Raw genomic sequence first — 12,883 nt, 5'->3', positions numbered from 1 at the left:
TAAAAATATTAGCTCAGCTAATAGGGCATCTGGTAACTTCGAATCCCTCAACTACGTCCAGAGCCGAGCTCTATTGAGCTTTTTCTTGTAAGGAATTCATAATGAAACCATTAAGTGTTGTGCTCATTCCTTTTCGAAAACCTGTCTGGAATTGTTGGAGCCTTTCAACAGAGGTAGCCCATAATTCAAGTTCTTTTAGAATTATAGAGGCACACATTTTACTGTTTGTATCTAAAAGTGCTATTGGTCGTAGTGATTTGGATTAGCCCAATCACCTTTCTTATATATCAGAATAATGGTTGCCAGTTTCCAAGTAGGGAGGAAAGATTTAGTAACAATCATGCTTTTTTTAATGAAACATACATAATGCTTTCCCAAAGAGAAGCATCACTCTTCAAAATGTAATTACTCAGACTATTAGTTCCTAGGGCTCGAGAATTCAACGATCTTTTTATGAGAAGTTCATTATCCCGCATATAAAAATTCAACAGCCATTCTATGTCAGGGGCCTGTAGATCGGGTTTTCTGGACCAGATGTTTATAAAGCCTTTGAAAATGCAAATCTCAAGCACCCTCAGGGACGGGGTTACATTGTAAGGCATTGTGATGGGCAGACAGCTCATTAATAAGAGCCCAAAAGTTGCATGCATTTTTCAAGCAACTGCACACAACATATATTCCCCTTCTTTCTTTAGCTAGATGTGCCTTTATCCAATTTGTATACATTTGTTTAAGCTGTTTTAACTTTATGTTTATAGTGGCCACCCCCACTTCTAGTCCTGCTTACTAACCTTAGAATGTTGAATCTTGAAAAAATTGCCTCATTCGATTGTTAAACCTGTTAAGATTACTTACCTTCCCTGCTATACAGCGACTGTTCGAATATGCTGTTAAGTTTGTGCATTCGGATACGGATACAACCCTTTAATTTACATATAAAAACATGTTTTAGCATCTTGTGATCACTCATAATAATGTCCACCACTTTGAAAAGGACACATATATTAAACAGAAAAGGGCTAAGTACTAAGTAATCAATACGAGACCACAAGTTTCCATTTTTCCAAGTGCTAAGATTCTACATTTCAAAGAATTCCCCCCATTTCTTTCCATATTTATGGCACATTGGTCTCGAAGACTGATTTCTAGTTAATCTGTTATTCTTTCTATATTATCCGAATTAAAATCACCAGATAACATCATGTTTTTTCCTTCCATATCAGCAAGAAAATGTTCACATAAGTCTGACAAGACAACCAAAAATTCATCCAATTTAGTATTCGAAGGATTCCAATAAATATTCACAAACAAAATGGGATTAGACCAAGATTTTCCTTTCAAGGTAATTTTACAACAACCCATATACAGAATTAGAGACAACTTAAAACTTTTCTAAGATAATATTCTTAATCATGGCTAGGAGGCTATGAGAAAATAAGGAATTGGGAGAAGCTTACTCAAATGCGCCAACCTTTTTAGTTAAATGTTCACAGGTGAGTCAGAGTCGTGAATTATACTTTTCAAATCTTCTTTATTTTCCAACTTTAGTTCAAATCATTAAACAAATCATATTGAGTTGACTTCGCACCTCGTAAATATTCTTCAATTCAAACAAATCATATTTAGCCAGTGTTAGCTTCACAGCTTCTGTCAAATAAATCCTTGTTGTACTTTAGTTGCAGTATAATTTCTGATCTCTTTTTGTTGTACTTTAATTACAGTACATTGACTTTTATTCCAATTTTATTTCCATACAGTTCCAAGCTCACGGTTCCTAACTCGACACGTGTTTCCCCATTGATATTAACAATGGTTCTTCAGGAGAGGGAACTTTTTCCTGATATTTATTTTGCTTATTGTCCAATAAATGATAATGACTGTGTAAGGTATCCTGTTGTCCTTTATAAAACAATGTTTTCCAATTTATGCCTGATGTTCAAGTTCTCTACTTTATAATGTGGCAAAGGTTGCTTTTGAGTCTCTACATTTTCAAGAATCCTGCACTGCCATGGTGAGCTTGCAGGAGGTTGCCAGACCGAATGACCATGGCTAGGAGGCTGCCTGATGGATGCCCCCCAAACAAGGAAGTTGCTAATTGTTGTATTGTGGTATAACAATACACTACAATATGCAAGATTAGCCATGCTTCCTGTAACAAAATAATAGCATGCTCGTAAAAGTTTTTTTTAATGTCATTATTATTCAAAAAATTATTGTAACCCCTTTGTTCCAGATAAGCACTTTAAGACTTACAACATTTGTTTTCTAGTTAGCGACCCGTGCCTCTGTCTCCTAACCTTTTTGGGGGTTCAATATTTGTGCAGTATGAGCCAGAAAGGTGCCCTCCAAACAAGTTATTTTTAAAAACTTGCCTTGCCATTCTTTATGCCCAGTCTTAATGATAGATTCAGTTCTTCCCTTTCTATAGCCATTATCTGAATAGCATGGGGTGATGTCATATCCCATTTGTTTTATGGCCTCCACTTCGACCAACAGCCTCTTGACCACAATCTAAAAGGAAATTCCAAGTTGAAACACATCTGTTCTGATTTCATCTGTAAAATAGACTGAATCTATGTCTTTTGATGTCAGGAAACATAGGGCCTCATTACGTGGTGGGAGGTAAGGGATTACCGGATCCGGTAAGGGCACCGGTGCCGGTAATACCTTACCGCCCTACTACGAGTTCCCTTTGCGGGTCCTCCCTTAATGCCTGGTTTTTCCAGGCGTTAAGGACGGGACCCGCAAAGGGACTCTGGAGCTAATACGATACTGCAATTTGTGGTACTGTTATTAGCGCCTTCCCCATTTCCATTGAGCCCTATAGGGGCTCAAGTGGGAATGGGGAATGGCCCTGGTTAATGGGGAATTACCGGTCCCGCCAACCTTGGAATGGACCGGTAATTGTTCCATTCACCAAGGCGGAGTCGGTAGGGTTTTGGAGGTAGCCATGGAGCTAATAGCTAATAGCTCCATGGCTCCCTCCAACCTCGTAATGGGGCCCACAGACATGGAATTTCAAGGAACAATCTTATAGCATTAGTACAATTGAAAATCACAACATCGCCTGTTTGGAAAATGAGCTTTAATATTAATTTGTGTGGAAAGTCTTGCTGTAAATAAGACCTATTTGTTTACCACTACATGAGTCATTATTGTCTTTTGACTGGTTTGTGATATTAGATGCTTGTTAATAATGCCAATTGGAGCAAGATTGACTCGCAGCAGTTTCTTGTCTGCTTTGCGAGTCAATTATTGGCATTAGGCTTCACGTTTGACTTGAAGTTTGTGTATCTTTATTCAAATGTATGGATGATATTGGGTGGACGTTTGAGGTCCCAACACGGGAAAGAGGTTTATGTTACGCAAGTTGTACGAGGCCATGATGCAGCTGGGTTTGATGCAATGTTGCAACTAAATATGTGTTTTTGTGTAGTTAAGGAATCGGACTAGTTGTTACTTAGTGTGTAGTTTTGGATACATTTTACATTTGCAATAGGTATCAACATAAGTAGCAGTATCATGGATACAATGTTATTGTGTGATGTACAACTTGCAGCACTTAAAAGCATGTAACAGGGAGCTTCACGCATACGAGAGAGAGAAGCTCACCACAGGGAAATAATTGTGAAGGGATGCAGTAATCTTGAACATTGTACATGTGGGTATTCGACAATGGCTTAAATTACAGACACATTTTAGGACATTGGGAAACATGGGGTTCATTGAGGAGACATTGCAGAGTACGGTTTTCGCTTAGTTGGGGTCTGTCTGAGTCACAGAGTCTTTTGATTTTCAGAAATGGTTTTCATCTGGCTTGGATAGTTGGATGACCGAGGCCATGCAAGGGGGTAGATAGCGAACCACAAATGGGCAGCTGGTGACAGCATCACAAAAGGCAGAAGGCGAGAATGGAATGAAAGGCCATTTGGTTGGGTTGTATGGCCAGATTGGGTTTGTAGATATAAGAAGCAATCTTTCTGAAAGCAGGTAGGTTTGTTGTTCAACCAGGGAGGTCCGGTTTCATGGTGGGTTGAATTGAGAGTTAGTTAATAAAACACATGCGAGGGGTGTTAATGGCAAAGTTTGTTTGGTGCTTTATGGGCTCTCAGGGAGATAGGATGTGTGCTGAAGGCTGTATGATTTGAGATGGCAATTGCAAATAAGCTGACGTGAAAGATTGTATGAAAAAATAATATGAGACGCCAGCATGACTGGGGCGATAAGAATTTTACTGCTGGTTGAAAGGAATAATTATTGTTTTTCTCCCTCCTCTTATTTAGAAATGTTTATGAAAAGCCTCACACATCATGTACTGGGTTAAAGTTTCTTTGATGAATGGGTCACGTTAACTGATCCATTGTTTTTAGATAATAAGGAGATTTTTTGTTTGCATGTCATGACTGATTATGGAACGACTTACGTGGTGAAAGGGGATCGTGTCTTGTTCATTTGTTCAATGGGGTTAGAGAACGTAGAAGGATTCGATTTCTTTGCATTAGGCTTAGCCAATGGGATTTTATTGGGATACCTTTGTAACAGAATATGTGTAATTATGTAAATGCTTTCAGTGTGTATAAAAGTTGCAACTTTGTTGTGTACTGGAAGGCAGTGTTAGTTTTCAGCGTCAAGAGACTGACTAACCCCTTCCAGCCATCAGCATGCAATAAACTTGTTTTTCTGACAAAGTACATTTATTCTCTGTCAGAGCTGTTTTTTCAAATTGGATTTTGGAGTCACATTCCTACAATGTTGACACAGGCGCAGTAGGAGAGGCTGAATTGGGCCTAAAAGAAGCTAAGTCCATGCACACAGCCTTTTCCCCCATTGTTTGTGTTATTTCTACTTTAATTCAAGGTGGAGATTCGAGTCTGGTCCTAATTTACATTTGGCTTCTTTCAAGCCCTCCTTCGTGCGTATCATTTTCTTTACCCTCTTATGCTGCTTCTTCAGTTAAATGTAAATTGCATAGTTACTTTCTTGAATTTTGATTATTCGTTTTTGACTTCTGGCCCGTTTTTAGACTTCTTGTTGTGGATCTTAATTGCTTTCTGCTAGCATATGAGTCGATTCAGGGCTCGTCTTTATAAAATACTGACAAAATTACTGTCTTCCTGATAGCATACTTTGCTCTTTATATTTTGACAGACGTCCCTACTGCTGCCAGGAGCAGGGTGAAAACCATTATTTTTCTTTTGGGTAGTAACATGCGTCATACATGTTTTTACCAATTTACATATTGGCTGGCCCCCTTGTGTTGTTTAAGCATTGGGTCTAACAGGAATTCTCCTTGCTATGTTCTTGGGTCTTATTCTTAGACAATATGGCGGTGGTTTGGGACCCCGGTATATGGACTGGAGCTGCACTACATGTAGGGCCATAACTGGCACTTAATTCTGCCTGTTTTTCGTGCCTCTGAGATTCCCCTGTATTTGCCCTAGGGAAGACCTCATCAGACATCCCGGGACCAATAATAGGAGGGTGATTAGAGGAAGATAGTCTAGTAAACAATCATCAGGCACAGACCTGCTATTAAGATCGTACATCACGACTCAGTTTCTTACACCTCACTTCCACTCAAGGCTCGTAACTTCAGGAGCTTAACACTCCTTAATCAAGCGGTATAAAACATAAAGAAGGTAACATCAAAATTTGAACAAGGCACTCCAGGCAATGCAGGCGATCTCTATTACTCACATTCTTCGCTGATTGTTGCTGTGGTAGTACAGCTTACCGGAGAGGTAACAGTCTCTTCCTCACAGACCATAACCGTGGACCGCTGATTTAGCTGCACACTTTCAGCACGTTTTGCACGCCTCCAACTTTTAAATATTTTGGGATGCGGGGCACACAGCGTGTCGTACGGCAACAAGCCAAAAGTATAGAATTTCCACCTGAGCACTGAGCGAACAATGTTAACTGCCGACTGCAGTTACACTTAGCTGCACACTTCGCAATCAATCACTCAAGCAAGCAGGTGGTTCTACAAGTAAGAAGTGCATTACCTGCAAGTACCACATCTTTGCAGCGTGATACCCGATATAGCATTACATGATGGGCAAAGTCCTGTCATCTAGGGGTTGTGTTTGAATATGGCATCTTGTTTTTATAAACGTTGCCTTGGTATGTGACAATAAGGAGTATGTCGAATGACTACATTTGGGGATGACTTGAGGCCCACAATACCCCACATGCCAGCGCCATTTTATATTGCTGTATGCAGTGGAAATATAAAATCCATGCATGACCACTTTCCTGTGCTCCAAGCTTATGTTTACTTGTGCGTTCCGTGAATGTCTTGCAAAACGTGCTTCTTTTATTCGGTTTTCATCATAAAGTAATGCTACTAAGAAGAATTTGGCAAAGAAGGACTTTGGAAAAATGCCCGTCAAAAATACTACACCCAACCACTATCGACTTTCCTGTTCGTGATGAGGAAGAAAAGATAATCTAATGACAGGCGGCTTGCTTAGTAGTTTCGGCAGCGACTAGTTCCCATCCGAGAAAAGGACCATAGCAACGGCCCGCCCCCTCGTTATCACATGACCTCTGATGTCATTCGTGTGCTTTCCGGAGCAGAGAAGCGGTTCCGGAACACGTTCAGTAAGCGGGCTGGGGCTGAGCGGGAATTTTGAACGCTCTGGCTGCCGCTGGTGCAAGTGCAACCGGACGCTTTTCCTTGCAGCGTTTGGGGTTGGCATTTCAACACCGGGAACATTTCTAGGAGGCCCTGGACCGTCCTAAGCGGCAAGGCTCTGGCTGCCAGGCTGCAGGAACGGCAGCAACCCGTGTGCTTTTGGCTGGCTGTAAATTGGAATTTTCTTCCGGATACCCTGAACGTTCCTGCAAGACACCCGATTTAGACGGGGGAGCAGGAAATTACATTTACTTTAAAAATCATGCTCAGCTATTCAACATGAAAAGTATGGAGGGCTAAGAAAAGGAACAGGGAGACAGTGTATCCTTGTGTTTAACTCATCAACGGTGGTTAATAGAGTGATTTAATGTTTTATGAGGGTGTGATTACTAGGATGCGTGGTTTTAGAGGGGGTTGGCTGGGGCTATCTGCGTGTGATTCGGGATGGCACACAGGCATCTGTTGCAAGGGGGAAGGGGCATCTTGCTATTTGGAAGAAGGATCAGGCATTATGTTATTGGACTAGAGGGAGGGATTGGGCATCTTGCTGTGGTCTGAATGGTTGGATAGGGGCATGCTGGTGTAGGTCTGGTGGGATGAGCCACTTTTGCGTTGCTCTGGAGAAAGGGGGCACATTGGTGTGGGTCTGGAGGGATGGATAGGACATAGTGGTGTGGATCTGGGTGAGGGATAGGGACAGTGGTGTGGGTTGGGGTACATTGGTGTGGGTCTGGGGAGGGATGGAGGACATGGGTGTGTTTCTGGAGGGAGAGATGGGGCACAGTGGGTCTGGAGGGTGGCATGGGTCATCTAGATGTGGGTTGGGAAGTGGAACGGGGCATCCTGGTGTGGCTCTGGAGGGAGGTGGTGGGGCACTTTGGTGTGGCTCTGGAGGGAAGTGGTGGGGCACATTGGTGTGGATCTGGGTGGAGGGATGGTGCACATGGGTGTGTTTCTGGAGGGAGAGATGGGGCACAGTGTGTCTGGAGGGTGGCATGGGTCATCTAGGTGTGGGTTGGAAAGTGGGACGGGGCAATTTGGTGTGGCTCTGGAGGGAGGTGGTGGGGGCACATTGGTGTGGCTCTGGAGGGAGGTGGTGGGGCACATTGGTGTGGATCTTGGCAGAGGGGTGGTGCACATGGGTTTGTTTCTGGAGGGAGAGATGGGGCACAGTGGGTCTGGTGGGTAGCAGGGGTCCTCTAGGTGTGGGTTAGGAAGTTGGACGGGGCATCTTGGTGTGGCTCTGGGGAGAGGTGGTGGGGGCACATTGGTGTGGATCTGGGTGGAGGGATGGTGCACATGGGTGTGTTTCTGAAGGGAGAGATGGGGCACAGTGTGTCTGGAGGGTGGCATGGGTCATCTAGGTATGGGTTGGGAAGTGGGACGGGGCATTTTGGTGTGGCTCTAGAGGGAGGTGGTGGGGGCACATTGGTGTGGCTCTGGCGGGAGGTGGTGGGGCACATTGGTGTGGATCTTGGCGGAGGGATGTTGCACATGGGTGTGTTTCTGGAGGGAGAGATGGGGCACAGCGGGTCTGGTGGGTAGCATGGGTCATCTAGGTGTGGGTTAGGAAGTTGGACGGGGCATCTTGGTGTGGCTCTGGAGGGAGGTGGTGGGGCACATTGGTGTGGCTCTGAGGGGAGGTGGATGGGGCACATGGGTTTGTTTCTGGAGGGAGAGATGGGGCACAGTGTGCCTGGAGGGTGGCATGGGTCATCTAGGTGTGGGTTGGGAAGTGGGACGGGGTATTTTGGTGTGGCCGTGGAGGGAGGTGGTGGGGGCACATTGGTGTGGCTCTGGAGGGAGGTGGTGGGGGCATATTGGTGTGGCTCTCGAGGGAGGTGGTCGGGCACATTGGTGTGGATCTTGGCGGAGGGATGGTGCACATGGGTGTGTTTCTGGAGGGAGAGATGGGGCACAGTGGGTCTGGTGGGTAGCATGGGTCATCTAGGTGTGGGTTAGGAAGTTGGACGGGGCACATTGGTGTGGCTCTGGAGGGAGGTGGATGGGGCACATGGGCGTGTTTCTGGAGGGAGAGATGGGGAACAGTGGATCTGGAGGGTGGCATGGGTCATCTAGGTGTGGGTTGGGAAGTGGAACGGGGCATTTTGGTGTGGCTCTGGAGGGAGGTGGTGGGGGCACATTGGTGTGGCTCTGGAGGGAGGTGGTGGGGCACATTGGTGTGGATCTTGGCGGAAGGATGGTGCACATGGGTGTGTTTCTGGAGGGAGAGATGGGGCACAGTGGGTCTGGTGGGTAGCATGGGTCATCTAGGTGTGGGTTAGGATGTTGGGCGGGGCATCTTGGTGTGGCTCTGGAGGGAGGTGGTTGGGCACATGGGTTTGTTTCTGGAGGGAGAGATGGGGCACAGTGTGTCTGGAGGGTGGCATGGGTCATCTAGGTGTGGGTTGGGAAGTGGGACGGGGTATTTTGGTGTGGCTCTGGAGGGAGGTGGTGGGGGCACATTGGTGTGGCTCTGGAGGGAGGTGGGGGCACATTGGTGTGGCTCTCAAGGGAGGTGGTCGGGCACATTGGTGTGGATCTTGGCGGAGGGATGGTGCACATGGGTGTGTTTCTGGAGGGAGAGATGGGGCACAATGGGTCTGGTGGGTAGCATGGGTCATCTAGGTGTGGGTTAGGAAGTTGGACGGGGCACATTGGTGTGGCTCTGGAGGGAGGTGGTGGGGCACATTGGTGTGGCTCTGGAGGGAGGTGGATGGGGCACATGGGCGTGTTTCTGGAGGGAGAGATGGGGCACAGTGGATCTGGAGGGTGGCATGGGTCATCTAGGTGTGGGTTGGGAAGTGGAACGGGGCATTTTGGTGTGGCTCTGGAGGGAAGTGGTGGGGGCACATCGGTGTGGCCCTGGAGGGAGGTGATGGGGCACATTGGTGTGGATCTTGGCGGAGGGATGGTGCACATGGGTGTGTTTCTGGAGGGAGAGATGGGGGAACAGTGTGACTGGAGGGTGGCATGGGTCATCTAGGTGTGGGTTGGGAAGTGGAACGGGGCATTTTGGTGTGGCTCTGGAGGGAGGTGGTGGGGGCACATTGGTGTGGCTCTGGAGGGAGGTGGTGGGGCACATTGGTGTGGATCTGGGCGGAGGGATGGTGCACATGCGTGTTTCTGGAGGGAGAGATGGAGCACAGTGGGTCTGGAGGGTGGCATGGGTCATCTAGGTGTGTGTTGGGAAGTGGGATGGGGCATCTTGGTGTGGCTCTGGAGGGAGGTGGTGGGGGCACATTGGTGTGGATCTGGAGGGAGGTGGTGGGGGCACATTGGTGTGGATCTGGGTGGAGGGATGGTACACATGGGTGTGTTTCTGGAGGGAGAGATGGGGCACAGTGGGTCTGGACGGTGGCATGGGTCATCTAGGTGTGGGTTGGGAAGTGGGACGGGCATCTTGGTGTGGCTCTGGAGGGAGGTGGTCGGGTCCCATTGGTGTGGCTCTGGAGGGAGGTGGTGGGGGCACATTGGTGTGTTTCTGGAGGGAGGTGGTGGGGCACATTGGTATGGCTCTGGAGGGAGGTGGATGGGGCACATGGGAGTTTTTCTAGAGGGAGAGATGGGGCACAGTGGGTCTGGAGGGTGGCATGGGTCATCTAGGTGTGGGTTGGGAAGCTGGACTGGGCATCTTGGTGTGGCTCTGTAGGGAGGTGTTGGGGGCACATTGGTGTGGGTTTGATGGGAGGGATGGGGATATTGGTCTGGGGAGGGATGACCGCATATTGGTGTGGGTCTGGAAGGAGGGGACGGGGCACATTGGTGTGGGTCTGGGCGGATGGGGGCATACTAGGATGGGTGGTTTTAGAGGGGGTTGGCTGGGGCTATCTGCATGTGATGCAGGATTGGCACATGGGCATCTTGCTATGTGGAGGGAGGATGGTGCATTATGGTATTGGTCTAGAGGAAGGGATGGTGCACATGGCTGTGGGTCTGTAGGGAGGGATGGGAACATTGCTTTGGGTATGAAGGGAGGCACAGGACACATTGATGTGCATCTGGAGGGAGGGATGGGGCACATTGGTGTGGGTCTGAAGGGAAGGATTGGGGCTCATTGGTCGGAGGACGGATAGGGGCATCTTTCTGTGTGGAGGGAGCATGGGCCATCATGGTATGGGTCTTGAGGAAGGGATTGTGCATCGTGGAGTCTGGATCGGAGGGGGGATTGTTGATATGGAATGGGCATATAATGGGGGCATGTCAGGGAATGGTGGAGCATGTGGGTCAGGGCTGGAGCGCTCTGGTGGGAAGGAAGGGGGCATCTGGGTGTGAATGGAGGGATGGGGTATGTTTGTCTGGAGAGAAGGATGTTGGTTTATTGGAGTGGTGGGAGCATGTGTGTGTTGAAGGGATGGGGTAATCGGGTGTGGGTATAGAGAGAGGGCGAATGGCGCCATCTGAGTGTGGAGGTAGAGATGAAGCATATGGGTGTGGCTCTGAGGGGTGGAGCATCTTGGTGTAGGTATGGAGGGACGGATGTTGGTGTCTTTGTGTGGGTTCGGATGGAGGGATGGTGGCATGTAGGTCAGGAGGGAGGTGGCATTTGAATCTGGAACGTGTTTGGAAGGAGAAATGGGGCATTTGAGTGTGAATGGTTTCTGCTTGTGGGTGGCGGCATAAAGGATCATTAACAGCGGAGCAGCGTGAGGGAGAGCCGTGGGCCCGATCTCGGTTGCATCCCAGACGTGCACACCCACAGCCCGGGGCACCTCTCGCAGAGCGGTCCGGTGCGCGTGGTCAACCAGCCCCCTCTCCTCACTGAGCCCGCATCTGCGCTGGCCGGGGGGCGCACACTCCTCTCTCTGACCTGCCAGCAGCTGGGCATTGGTGGGCACACCCCGGTCACCAGGGAAGCCCTGACTGGGGGTAGCTGGGAGCCGAGGGAAACCTGACTGCTCTCGAGGGGTGCCTCCCCAGGCAGACAGGCACCCGGGCAAGCCAGGCATGAACCATGGTGCAGCTGGCTCACTTGACGGTGGGCGCCAAGGTTCCAGCCGCCCACATCTGTGTGTGAGCAATGGCCAAGCCCGCTGGCACAGTGGGTGACCTTCCCTCTTGCCCAGGTACCTGGAGCTGGGTCCTATGCGGCCGTGCTGGGGTTTGAAGACTCTAGTGGTCCCACCCAACCCCCTGTCTGTGCTGTCTCTGGCCTGACTCATTGTCCATCTCCCAGCCCCCTCTCCCAAAAGGGAAGCGGAAGGGGTCGGGGAAGGATGAGTGGATCGGGCCGTGTGGGCAGGTGGCGGAGGGCCCTACCTCCATCCCCCTGGGAAGCGCTGTGCTGCTGCAGCTGGCGGTCAGGCTGAGCACCTGGATTATTATTTTTTATTTTTTTGAAACCACAATGGTTTCGGCCGAGCTAGACAGGGAGCTGGGCTGTCCTGCCACAGTCAGCGCTGCCTCCCCCAACCTCTCCTGCACCGGCAGGGTCAGGCCGACGTGTAGGACAAAAAAAGTTGCCTGTGGCTCTTGGCGGTGGATCACTCGACTCGTGCATCGATGAAGAACGCAGCTAGCTGCGAGAATTAGTGTGAATTGCAGGACACATTGATCAACACTTCGAACGCACCATGTGGCCCTGGGTTTTTCCCGGGACTACGCCTGTCTGAGGGTCGCTTGTACATCAATCGCCCCGGGGTTAACTCCCAGGGGCGTGGCTGGGGCTGTCGCAGGGACCCCATTCCATTCATCCCCCTAAGGTCAGACCCCGATCAGCACCGTTGCTGGATCCTTGGATCTGGCGCGCAAGCTCATTGCCGACGCGTCCTGGTTTCCCCAGTTTCCCCACCTCATGCTGGTTTCGGGAGGGCCGGGTGGCCGACGCGCCCCGGATGTGGTGGCGGCGGCAGCAGGCTTTAAAAAAGCCTGGCGCATCTTCACCCTACCCCGGGGCACCTGGCCGTGCTGTGTTTGGCTGTCTTTGGTGTCCCACGGCTGCCGGCGCAGGATGACCATGGAGCACGGACCTCGTGACCATGTGGGCTTCGGTCACAGATTGGGACAGAATACACTCACCTGCGCAAAGGGCTGGGGAAACCCCCCATACGGGCCCGAGGCCAGCTGCCCTGAGCTTTGTGCTCCCCGACCACGACCTCAGACCAGACATGGTGACCTGCTGAATTTAAGCATATTACTAAGCAGAGGAAAAGGAACTAACCAAGATTCCCTCAGTAACGGCCAGTGAAAAGGGGAGAGCCCAGCGCCGAATCCCCATTCAGCAGCAGGCGTGGGAAATGTGGCGTA

At 49.1% G+C, this 12,883-nt stretch overlaps 1 protein-coding gene and 1 non-coding gene across 3 annotated transcripts in view; one reads left to right on the top strand and one right to left on the bottom strand.

The window, feature by feature from the left end:
- Positions 1-12,883, bottom strand: part of APOH (apolipoprotein H) — a 323,894-nt gene that overhangs the window by 130,903 nt on the left and 180,108 nt on the right. The gene's annotated exons all lie outside the window — the stretch shown is intronic.
- Positions 12,105-12,255, top strand: LOC138448124 (5.8S ribosomal RNA). The gene has a single exon (XR_011259984.1). It is a non-coding gene; the product is annotated as a 5.8S ribosomal RNA (ribosomal RNA).

The sequence above is a fragment of the Ambystoma mexicanum genome, chromosome 3q (genome assembly GCF_040938575.1).
Source record: "Ambystoma mexicanum isolate Mex_15411 chromosome 3q, UKY_AmexF1_1, whole genome shotgun sequence".
Classification (NCBI taxonomy): domain Eukaryota; kingdom Metazoa; phylum Chordata; class Amphibia; order Caudata; family Ambystomatidae; genus Ambystoma; species Ambystoma mexicanum.
This window is presented reverse-complemented; position numbering and strand designations above follow the sequence as displayed.